Source organism: Botryllus schlosseri, chromosome 15 (genome assembly GCF_051294905.1).
Source record: "Botryllus schlosseri isolate E-star chromosome 15, Bs_hap1, whole genome shotgun sequence".
NCBI lineage: Eukaryota > Metazoa > Chordata > Ascidiacea > Stolidobranchia > Styelidae > Botryllus > Botryllus schlosseri.
In genome coordinates, this window is record NC_137250.1 from 17929163 (window position 1) to 17938676 (window position 9514).

General features: G+C 40.8%; 2 non-coding genes across 2 annotated transcripts; both read left to right on the forward strand.

Annotated features, from left to right (window-relative positions):
• Positions 1-3750: 3750 nt before the first annotated feature.
• On the forward strand, positions 3751-3822 carry Trnaw-cca (transfer RNA tryptophan (anticodon CCA)). The gene has a single exon. It is a non-coding gene; the product is annotated as a tRNA-Trp (tRNA).
• A 106-nt stretch (positions 3823-3928) lies between these two features.
• On the forward strand, positions 3929-4000 carry Trnaw-cca (transfer RNA tryptophan (anticodon CCA)). Its single transcript has one exon. It is a non-coding gene; the product is annotated as a tRNA-Trp (tRNA).
• Positions 4001-9514: the final 5514 nt, after the last annotated feature.

The following is a 9514-nucleotide window of genomic DNA, read 5'->3' on the forward strand; positions in this document are numbered from 1 at the left end:
AGTTTTGTGATCAAAGATTGGGACGCGAGACTGAAGCCGACTGGAACGGATGAGGTGCTGCTATATTTGGGACTTCATGGAATTGTTTTTTCAGCTCCCTGCATGTCAATAAATTCATGGTGTGACGAGAGTGATTGCTTCCATTTAAAATTCATTCCCAGAACCGTTATTTTTACTCTATGTACTGAAAGTTACATGTTTTCATATAGGTGAGGTGAGATGATGCCCTTCATTTTCCTCGTCCGTTTATTAAATACAGTGCTTTGCATTTGTGATGGAAACCTCATTACACTTATCAATTTTAGCGCCTATATGGGTAATCATAAGGAGAAACTGCCAATCGGCTAATGTTGATAATAGGTTACATGCCATTCCTGTTAACGATATCATCTAATGCATATGCATGCGTAATGGTGAGAAAGCAATTTCGTTTTGAATTATCGCACTGTACGTGCCTTCAAAATGTAGAGGCATCCGAATTGATCATTTAACCATATAAACTTAACTTCAATGTTGCGATAGTCCAGAGTCCAGTAAAGGTCATCATATTGTGTTGTTTTGATTTTGTAGCCATGCTGTCTGGACATGGAAAAGCTCCCACCTAATATTTTCGGAGTTGGGATTCTGTAAATCAGTGGTTCTCAAACTTTTTTAGACATGCCCTCCCCTCCTTATAGTCATATCACAGAATGCAACCAGAATGCTAGCAATCCCAACGGATAGTTTGATGGCATGGAAGGTTATGGCTGTTGATGGGAGAATTCTCAAATATGGAATTAGGACTATACACAGAGCAGGAACCATGAATTGGGAGGCGCAATTTTTTTCTTCAGTTGACCGCAGCGTCACGGCCCATTCAGATGCTTTCACGCCACCCAGTTTGTGAACCACTGCTGTAAATAGAATCGAAGCATTGTTCTGAAGTCCAGCTTCAGTCTAGATCAGTTTATCGACCATACAGTTTCTTCTCTTGTCCTAATCAAAATCCATATGGCATTATAGTTACTCAAATTCCACAAATCTGAAGTAAGTCCCGAACCATAGCAAATGCCACTTATGAGTCCGAATTCTGAAGGAGATTTCGAAAGATGTATATTCGAATCCGATATGTAACCGGGCCATATCTTCTCACCATGGCTCTTCTATTCTACCTGAGCATAATTTGGATATGAAGTGACACCATTTATTCGCAAATAACCAAATGAAATACACGATTATCGAAAACTTTTAATTTCAGGTACCGACAAAACATTGATACGACAATGTGGAGCCGCCTATATTGTAGAACATTTGTACTAGCCAAATCACTGCCGCATACTGACTACCGCTCATTATGTGATGCCTTCTTCTTGGACGCAAAATACAATTAAAAAGATGTTTCGAAGAAGGAACGAATTAGATAATCATGAAGATCTCTGTTCACGCAGTAACGACACAGTTCCAAATTAAAATATTTGCTCCTGAACGTATCAACATTTGCATGGTCGTCGCTGGATTCAACCCCGATGACGCGTTCACTTATTACAACTGTTTGTGCAAATCGTTTTTTACCAAGTTAAAGATGGATTGTTCGACGAAGACGTGATGTAGAGGGCACAAAAGAGTTTGGCGTGGAGACCATGTGAACACGCTGCGTAAAATATTTCATTTACCTGTAATAAGGGAAACTCGTGAACCTGGGGATATACAAAATTGCGAATTAACACAGAGCAACTAAATTCCACAGAGTCTATATTCGTTGCAAAAGAGACGGCGACGGGCTTCGATTTCGAAGATAACGATTTCTACATCCCTGTCACCAATCAAGGAATTGAAAACTAGGTCTTATATTCTTCATGCCTGTATTTTAGTATGTGCAATATTTTATGCAAAACGTTTTAATAGGAATGAATACATATGTATACGCCACATTTGTCTCGTTTGTAAGGTAATTGATGCATTACTGGCCAGATCACTTCAGATAACAATAGATAGTTGGACATAGATAAGCTGGAGCACAAAACAATTTTTAATATTGTATTACATATAGTCGGAATGAGAAATGTTCCGCCTAATTTGGAGCGCCATTGATTCACATCAATTCAAAGATGTTTGTCTTTGCACCGATAGTCCAAAAATAATTGCATGCATCTTGTGACAACACATTGTTCTTTGGAACCATTCAAATCAGACGTAACGAATATGTTTTATTTATTGAAAATAGGCGTATATATAGGCTACATTTCAGATCCTAGTTTATTTAACCCGTACATCTCGATACACATATCAAACTAAATATTTAGCTTGTCATTAACAATAAACAATCATATTCGATTAATAGTAGGCTACCATGCGTCGTCGTAGGGATCCATTTCAGGAAACGCCACGCAGATTGTCTTTATTATGATAAAACAATTAAACGCACGTGTCAGCCGAAGTGTGTGTGAGGCGTAAATATCGACGCGTGCGGCGTACGAAAGATCCGTTCGGAAATGGCATAGTGGTAATTAAGTTTGGTGTGCTTCTTAGTGTTGATTTGCACACGCTCTCGAAATGAAAAATATATAATCTTTACTACACCACCATTTAATCGATCAATTTAATAGGTTACAATGGTGAGACCAGCACATAGCGTGGCAGGTGTTGCGCTATCACGTTTATTTGTTTCATTTCCCGGTCACGCTGCAGCTCGTTGAAAAGATAGCATTCTTATTATATTACTCCTGGTTACAAATACGATCTCTAAAGCAAAATAATTTGGTATTGCCGCAGCTGTATTGGTAGCTGAATGATCGCTGCCGTCATGATTAAAATATGTTGGAAATATCATGCGCTAATTTTGATGTAAATATATTACCACTAATTGTTTGTTGTAGCCGTCCGTCTGCTTTATCATTGATGAACTCTATCACGCAGACACGGGAATCTATTCAAATTATAAGTCGGCTCTTTGGACGGAGAGGTAGCACATTCCTTCCCACATCTTTTCTTTCTCCCCGTAGCTTGTGTCTTATATTTATTTTACATTTTCATTTTCGAAGATCGAATAAATGAAATAATTACCACGTTGACTTCCGGCGGGTTTCAGTACACTTCATTTTGTTTGGTGGAAATAAGAAGACACGGTGATCTTGCTACTGTGGGAATAGCGTTTCATATATAGCCTACCAGATGGCAATAGACACATTCTCCTGCTAAGGAAATTTGGTTCCGGATAATTTGGCCTGAATACATCGACACAGCAGTTGAATCTCTCCATACTCATTGCTGATTGCAACATATCTGCACTATTAGCCTGTCAAGGGATATGCATCTTCACTCATTCGCGTCTTTCAGAAGAATATTGCAGGACGGAGATTTCAAATCACACTTGTGTCCATCATGGGAGCCGCAGTCTGGCCAAACAAATCTGGCATATTCCTCCAACGCGTTCAGTCTGACGCAGTGTGTGGGCGTATTAGCTATAGACAAGGAAACTTTAAATAACACATATATTGTTTCTCGAGTATATGTTTGATGTCCCAGCAGACTTAATAAGGCCATTTCAGGATTTGCAAAGCAGTCAAAATTGTGACGTGGACATTTATCGCGTTGTAAGTTTTGGTTGGTGCAAATAACGGCAACGCCTATGAAACTGGTAGCTTCTAGGTATTTCATGGCGCATGTGCGATCTCACCAACGTTATGCTCACGATTCTGCCAGAAATCGCACCACACGTTCAATCCGCTGAGTACATCGAGCTGCCGTTCATTTGATTCGTTCAGTTTACAAGACTCCGTGGCGCAACGGTAGCGCGTCTGACTCCAGATCAGAAGGTTGCGTGTTCAAATCACGTCGGAGTCAGCTGGATGATTTTCAATGCTTGGTTTCATTTGAAAGTATGTTTTCCTCTTTACAAAATCCAGACGGCACAGGGTATGACTACTCTGTATGCTTGTAACGCTTGCACGACTCCGTGGCGCAACGGCAGCGCTTCTGACTCCAGATTAGAAGGATGCGTGATCAAATCACGTCGGGGTCAAATATATTGGATTATTGGTATATGGAAACGCTTTTTAATGGATATATTTATACGTTTAGTAAATGTGACTAACATATGCTAGGACCGTGATGGAACCCATAGCACAATATAGTTTATGCCTGCAAGTATACCTATATACTATAACATATCATGGATTTATTTCTGCCTTACAACCGATCATACGACTCTGGATATGTGTGCGAGTGACAAACCAACAATTCAGCTCAGTCATCTTGTAAACTGAACAGTGAACACTGTACATCTATAGTCGCATTGTCATAGTCACTGTGCGTTAGCCGCGATGATGTTTCAATGCGAAGCAACCATATCCCATTGAGTACTAAAAAGTACCCTACGCCTATACGCTACCTCTTCGTCTTTTGAAACTAATTATTTGAGTAGGCTACTTCTGCCACTTCTCACATCCTATACTTGTACCTGAAGTAGTTTTGGGAAATACCGGACTTCGTTACCTCATACTTGGTATTGAGTCGTAATTTACGGTATCACGTCTATATACTTCTACTTGAGTAACAATTCTACTTCAACCAAATCTGACTACGACAAGACATGGCGCAATCCTGAATCCACCTCTAAAATCCCAGGTATCTCAATTTGATATGTTTTCGTATTTGTTACATTCAGTATAGTTATATACGGAATGTAATACTTGCTTAAGATATTATACTATATACAGTGCGACTCATGTTCTGTCATAACAAGCAATTTGCCTAATTAAAATTAATCTCCCTTCGGCGCGATCGGAAACACTTCTCGGAATATCAGAGATTTGCACGATGGAGAATGGGAGAATAGACGTTGGAATCTGCGGATTGGCATTAATGGATCTAATATCGCATTTCGAGAGATTTGGCGCAGTTGATTAATGCCACCGTCTACCACACGAGAAGCTGGCTGCTCGAATCTCGGCAACAGCACGCTTCGAATTGTCGGTGATCTCTGGGCTCATCCAACACCGAGTAGCTACTTATACTGCGTCTTTACAAAAAAGCCTGGCATCGCATCTCAATAACCAGCAATCATTTATACCAGAGGGCTCCAAACCTTGGCAAATTGATTGTTGGCGTCCTCGTCTTGTAGGCCTACGTAGGCCAACCCCACAGATTCATACAATAGGTGCAGATCGATCAATGTTGTTTGTGTTTTGCATCATGATAGTTGTCATGCATGACTTGCTAATCTCGCTAAGATTACAGCAGGGACATCGGTTCTCTAATGTGTATGCGAACCGCTTGCAAGGCAAAATCATTTTCATGTGATGGAGCATGCACTTTATGAATGTTTTCCGAGAGACGTTTGAAATCTTTGCAACACTGAATTCATGCTCAACTAACGTCTGTCCCGGTTAATTCCGTGTTTTGTAAACACGACCAGACTATTTCGGAGCTTGCAAAAGTATATGCTCGGGAATGTCGCATGTGTCTACTAAAATAGGAGGACATTAAACAATTCCGTTGTTTCGGCTGCATTGTTAATAAGAAACGTAATTATCGACGTTTCTAGAGTATACGTGCGGATTCTAGTACTATGCACCGACTGATATTTCCTTAATGCCGCTATTACTATGGTATCATGTTTTGTCTAAGCCAGTGGTCCCCAACCTTTTTTCACCCACGTACCATTTCGAGGTTTAATGCAGTGCTCGCGTACCACCTACCTACATAAATTACGCGCGCCGAAGGCGGTCAAATTTTTTTCTGTCATTTATGACGTCATAATCACGTATTTGACCTATGCGAAGCGTAATAGCATATGCTATTAAACCAGGGTTGATGGGACGCATGGAATTTTTGTTCACCACCAGTCACAAGAAAAACCACATAATAATGAAATAACAGCAAACTACAAACGTCAATTGATTTAATGCGATGGCTGCATTTGTTCATTTTCCACTAGCTCAGGGATTCTTAAACATTTTTAAACACGCCCCCTTTTACGATAGCGAAAAATATCGCGCCCCCTTATCGTCATATCACAAATTGCAACCAGAATGCTAGCAGTCCCAGCGAATAATTTGTTGGCATGGAAGGTTATGATAGTTGATAAGAGATTCTCAAACATGCAATTAGGACTATACTGACGGCAAAAACAACGAGATGGAGGTAAATCGCGCGGATTGCGATAAATTTTTTCAGTTGGCCGCAGCTTCGCGCCCCCCTTCAGATGCTTTCACCCCCCCCCCCCCCAAGGGGAGGAAGGGGCAGTTTGAGAACCACTGCACTAGATGGTCGATGCGTGGCATATGTTTGCTCACAGCGCATCGAAAGTCATACATGGGCGCAACAAGTTGGTTTCGTTTCTTCGACTTGGTAGTCATCAGAGATGAAAATCCTTGCTTGCACTCCCACGTAGAAGGAAAAATTAGCTGCTGGGGAATAGCGTGAGAAGCTAGAGTCGAGTACGAGGACGTCATGCTAAACCTGATGTTTATTGGAGAACAATCTTTGTTCGCGTACCACAGGGTTGGGAACCACTGGTCTAAGCACTTCGCTGGGGATAGGCAGCTGAACACTCCCGTCAAGTAGAATCATGGTACATGATTATTTGTGAATGCATGGATGTAAAATTGAATAAGGATTGTGCTACTTGCGTCGATAAGCGAATTATAATATCGATAACTAATTTACGAATAGATGCGCAACACGTGACTATCAGTGATGAGCATCGGAGCGGAGTCAGAGTGGATTTGGAGCGGAGTTTTGCCGATTTTGTGACAGTCGGAGCGGAGTCGGAGTTTTCTACAGAGCTTTTTCGGAGAATTTCGGAGTATTGTAACTTTTGTCTCCGATATCTTTGGATAGCTCTGACCAGAATACACTCTTGATTATGATTACAAACCAAAACACAGACAGTTGACACCTTGTAAATTTGTAATATGACAGGTAACATGCAAAAATAATTGCCAAGTGCATAAAAATCTGCCATCTGCACTGCAATTAGGGACTGGAGAGTAGACAATACTCTGAGGTCAACCATATTATCAGATTAATTTAGTAAAACACATTACCAAGTGTACCATGCTTGCTACTGTTTCGGATACTTGACGAGATTCATCGGAGTATCTCGGAGTCTGGGATTGAGGTCTTTGGAGTCGGAGGGAGTTTTCTTCAGACGCTAAAGTTGTCGGAGGGATTCGGAGTCTCGAAAAGCACTATCCGCTCATCACTGGTGACTATACGGTTGAATACACAGATACAGCTGTACCGATTGCTGGTCGCTTAGTAAACAGATATTTAAAAAGCTTCTCGGAGGTACAGAACTTCAATATCAAGTTGAGTAGCATATTCATATTGAATATTCGGGCTAATTTCAATATGAATATACTATTCAATTAAACAGATATTGTTCCCCAGCGACCGGACAACAGGGGTAGATTCGAACTCTATTGCCACTCGGACACCAAGTCTGGGGCATGTTCGAACTTCGTTGCTACTTGGAAATGATATCTGGAGTGTGTTCGCACTGTGTTCCACCACTCTGGCATCATGTCTGGGGTAGATTGGGACTGTGTGTTGCACTCGGACATCGAGATCAGGACTGTGTGTTGCACTCGGTGTCTGGCCTATGTTCGGACTCTGAAGTCGCTGGGACATCATGACTGGGGTATGTACGCAATGTGCTCCGCCCCTTGGACATCATATGTCTTTGGTATGTTCGCACTATTTTCGGCCACTCGCACATCAAGTCTAGGGTATGTTTGGACTATCTTAGTATCCTGGATTTCATGTTAGGTGTACATCGCACTGCGTTTCGTCGCTCTGACATCATGTCCTTGGTATATTATATTACCGAAGTATATTACCGATCTTCAAATGATTGGTTTCGGATGCCGAATTAATTCATTACACAACTTCTAACATCCTGATTACTTGTCGTGTGACGTTTATATCATTATCTACGAATATACCTAATAATTACCGTCGGAAATTTATAATTTCTGGGCTGAATCGATACCAGCAATGATACGGTAATCTTTTTTTCGAATATAGCCTCTTTGTTGAAGCAATTCTAAAAAAAAGCATGGCTTTCATAGATTCACGATAAAAAAAAAACATTGTTCTTGTTTATCATTTACATCGCTGCGTGCCAAAGCTTATTCACGCAATCTCTTTCGCCAAAACAAACAATTGCGATACCATAATTGCATTATGACCTTGCTGGTTCCTTCCTTCTGCAAGTTAATATCCCTTGTGAGTTCGGCTAAAACTTATATTCTATAAACTTATTATATCCATGCTTTTTCTATTGTCTGTATAGCCTGATCTTTACAAAAACAAGTCAAATGTCTTGTAAAAATATAGATGTGTATATTGCACGAAAGGATATGAAATTGCACTTTAAAAAAATAAAAGTTGAACTGCATTTGGAATAGCGATGTAATGATGTGACCAGCACTGCTGCGTTTTTTTATCGAAAATTTAGAAGGACATTTCGGCCGATTCGTCGATAGCCGGTAATGCTGGTGCCATCATCGATAACAAAGCAGATCTTCGATTTTTCTTGACCACGAGTCTGTTCAATCGTCGATTGACGACGTGATTCGGTTTGCTTGTAAACGCAGGTGTCGACACTTCATTTCTCTTTTCTTCCACAGCCGTAGCTTCTGTGATAGCGCCCAAAGATTTGAAAGATGGCTTCAAACTGGTTCTCGTGCGTTTTGAACTGGAGACGTTGCTTTTTCTGTCTTTTATATTCCAGAGATTGTTCACAGCCGACGAGCGTCTTGCACATTCGTTGTCTTCGGAGATTCGTTTACGGCAGGCGTACATATTACGATCCATTTCGATGAGTGGACAACTTGTAGACTCGGTCCGTATTCAACTAGATCTTTTTCGGTATATGTACCATGTACGGTCGCGACATTGACTTTTATGGATCGAGAGAGGTGTAATAGAAAAAATACTAGAGCACTTGCCTTCTTCCTTTGACAGCCCGGCGTTCAGTTGAGTCTGCAAAACTACTAGTTCTCAAGTTTCCAATTCGACAGCGGAATAAAGATCATGTCTCGTGGAATTTCTTCTACGCCAGGATCGTCAGAGATCAGTAAACTATCGATATATATTTAACAAGTCGACCGTTTTATTTCCTGGGGAATTTTTAATGGGGACGTGTTTCATTACATTCCTCTCAGATCTATAGCTCTGACCTGTCGTCCGGTATAGTGCCACGACAGGAATTTTTTAGTGTCAATGACTGAATATATGAAGGCTCCGATTCCATTTAATATGTTCGACCATGGTATGTTTAGAGTGGTTCCTGTAGTATATGAAGTTGTAGTTTTATTGAAAAATGTTTGGCGCTTATCGTCTATTCAGGTCATTTGCACCACGGTATTGAATGTTGCAATGCTCATAATTTTCACGCTTTTGGTACGCATTGGTACGACACATAGAAACATGGTAGAGCCGAAACACGAACCAACAACCATTGGTGTCGTGAAGGTCATGTACTATATGATGTAAACTAGGTACCCTTACAATACTGATCACTCAC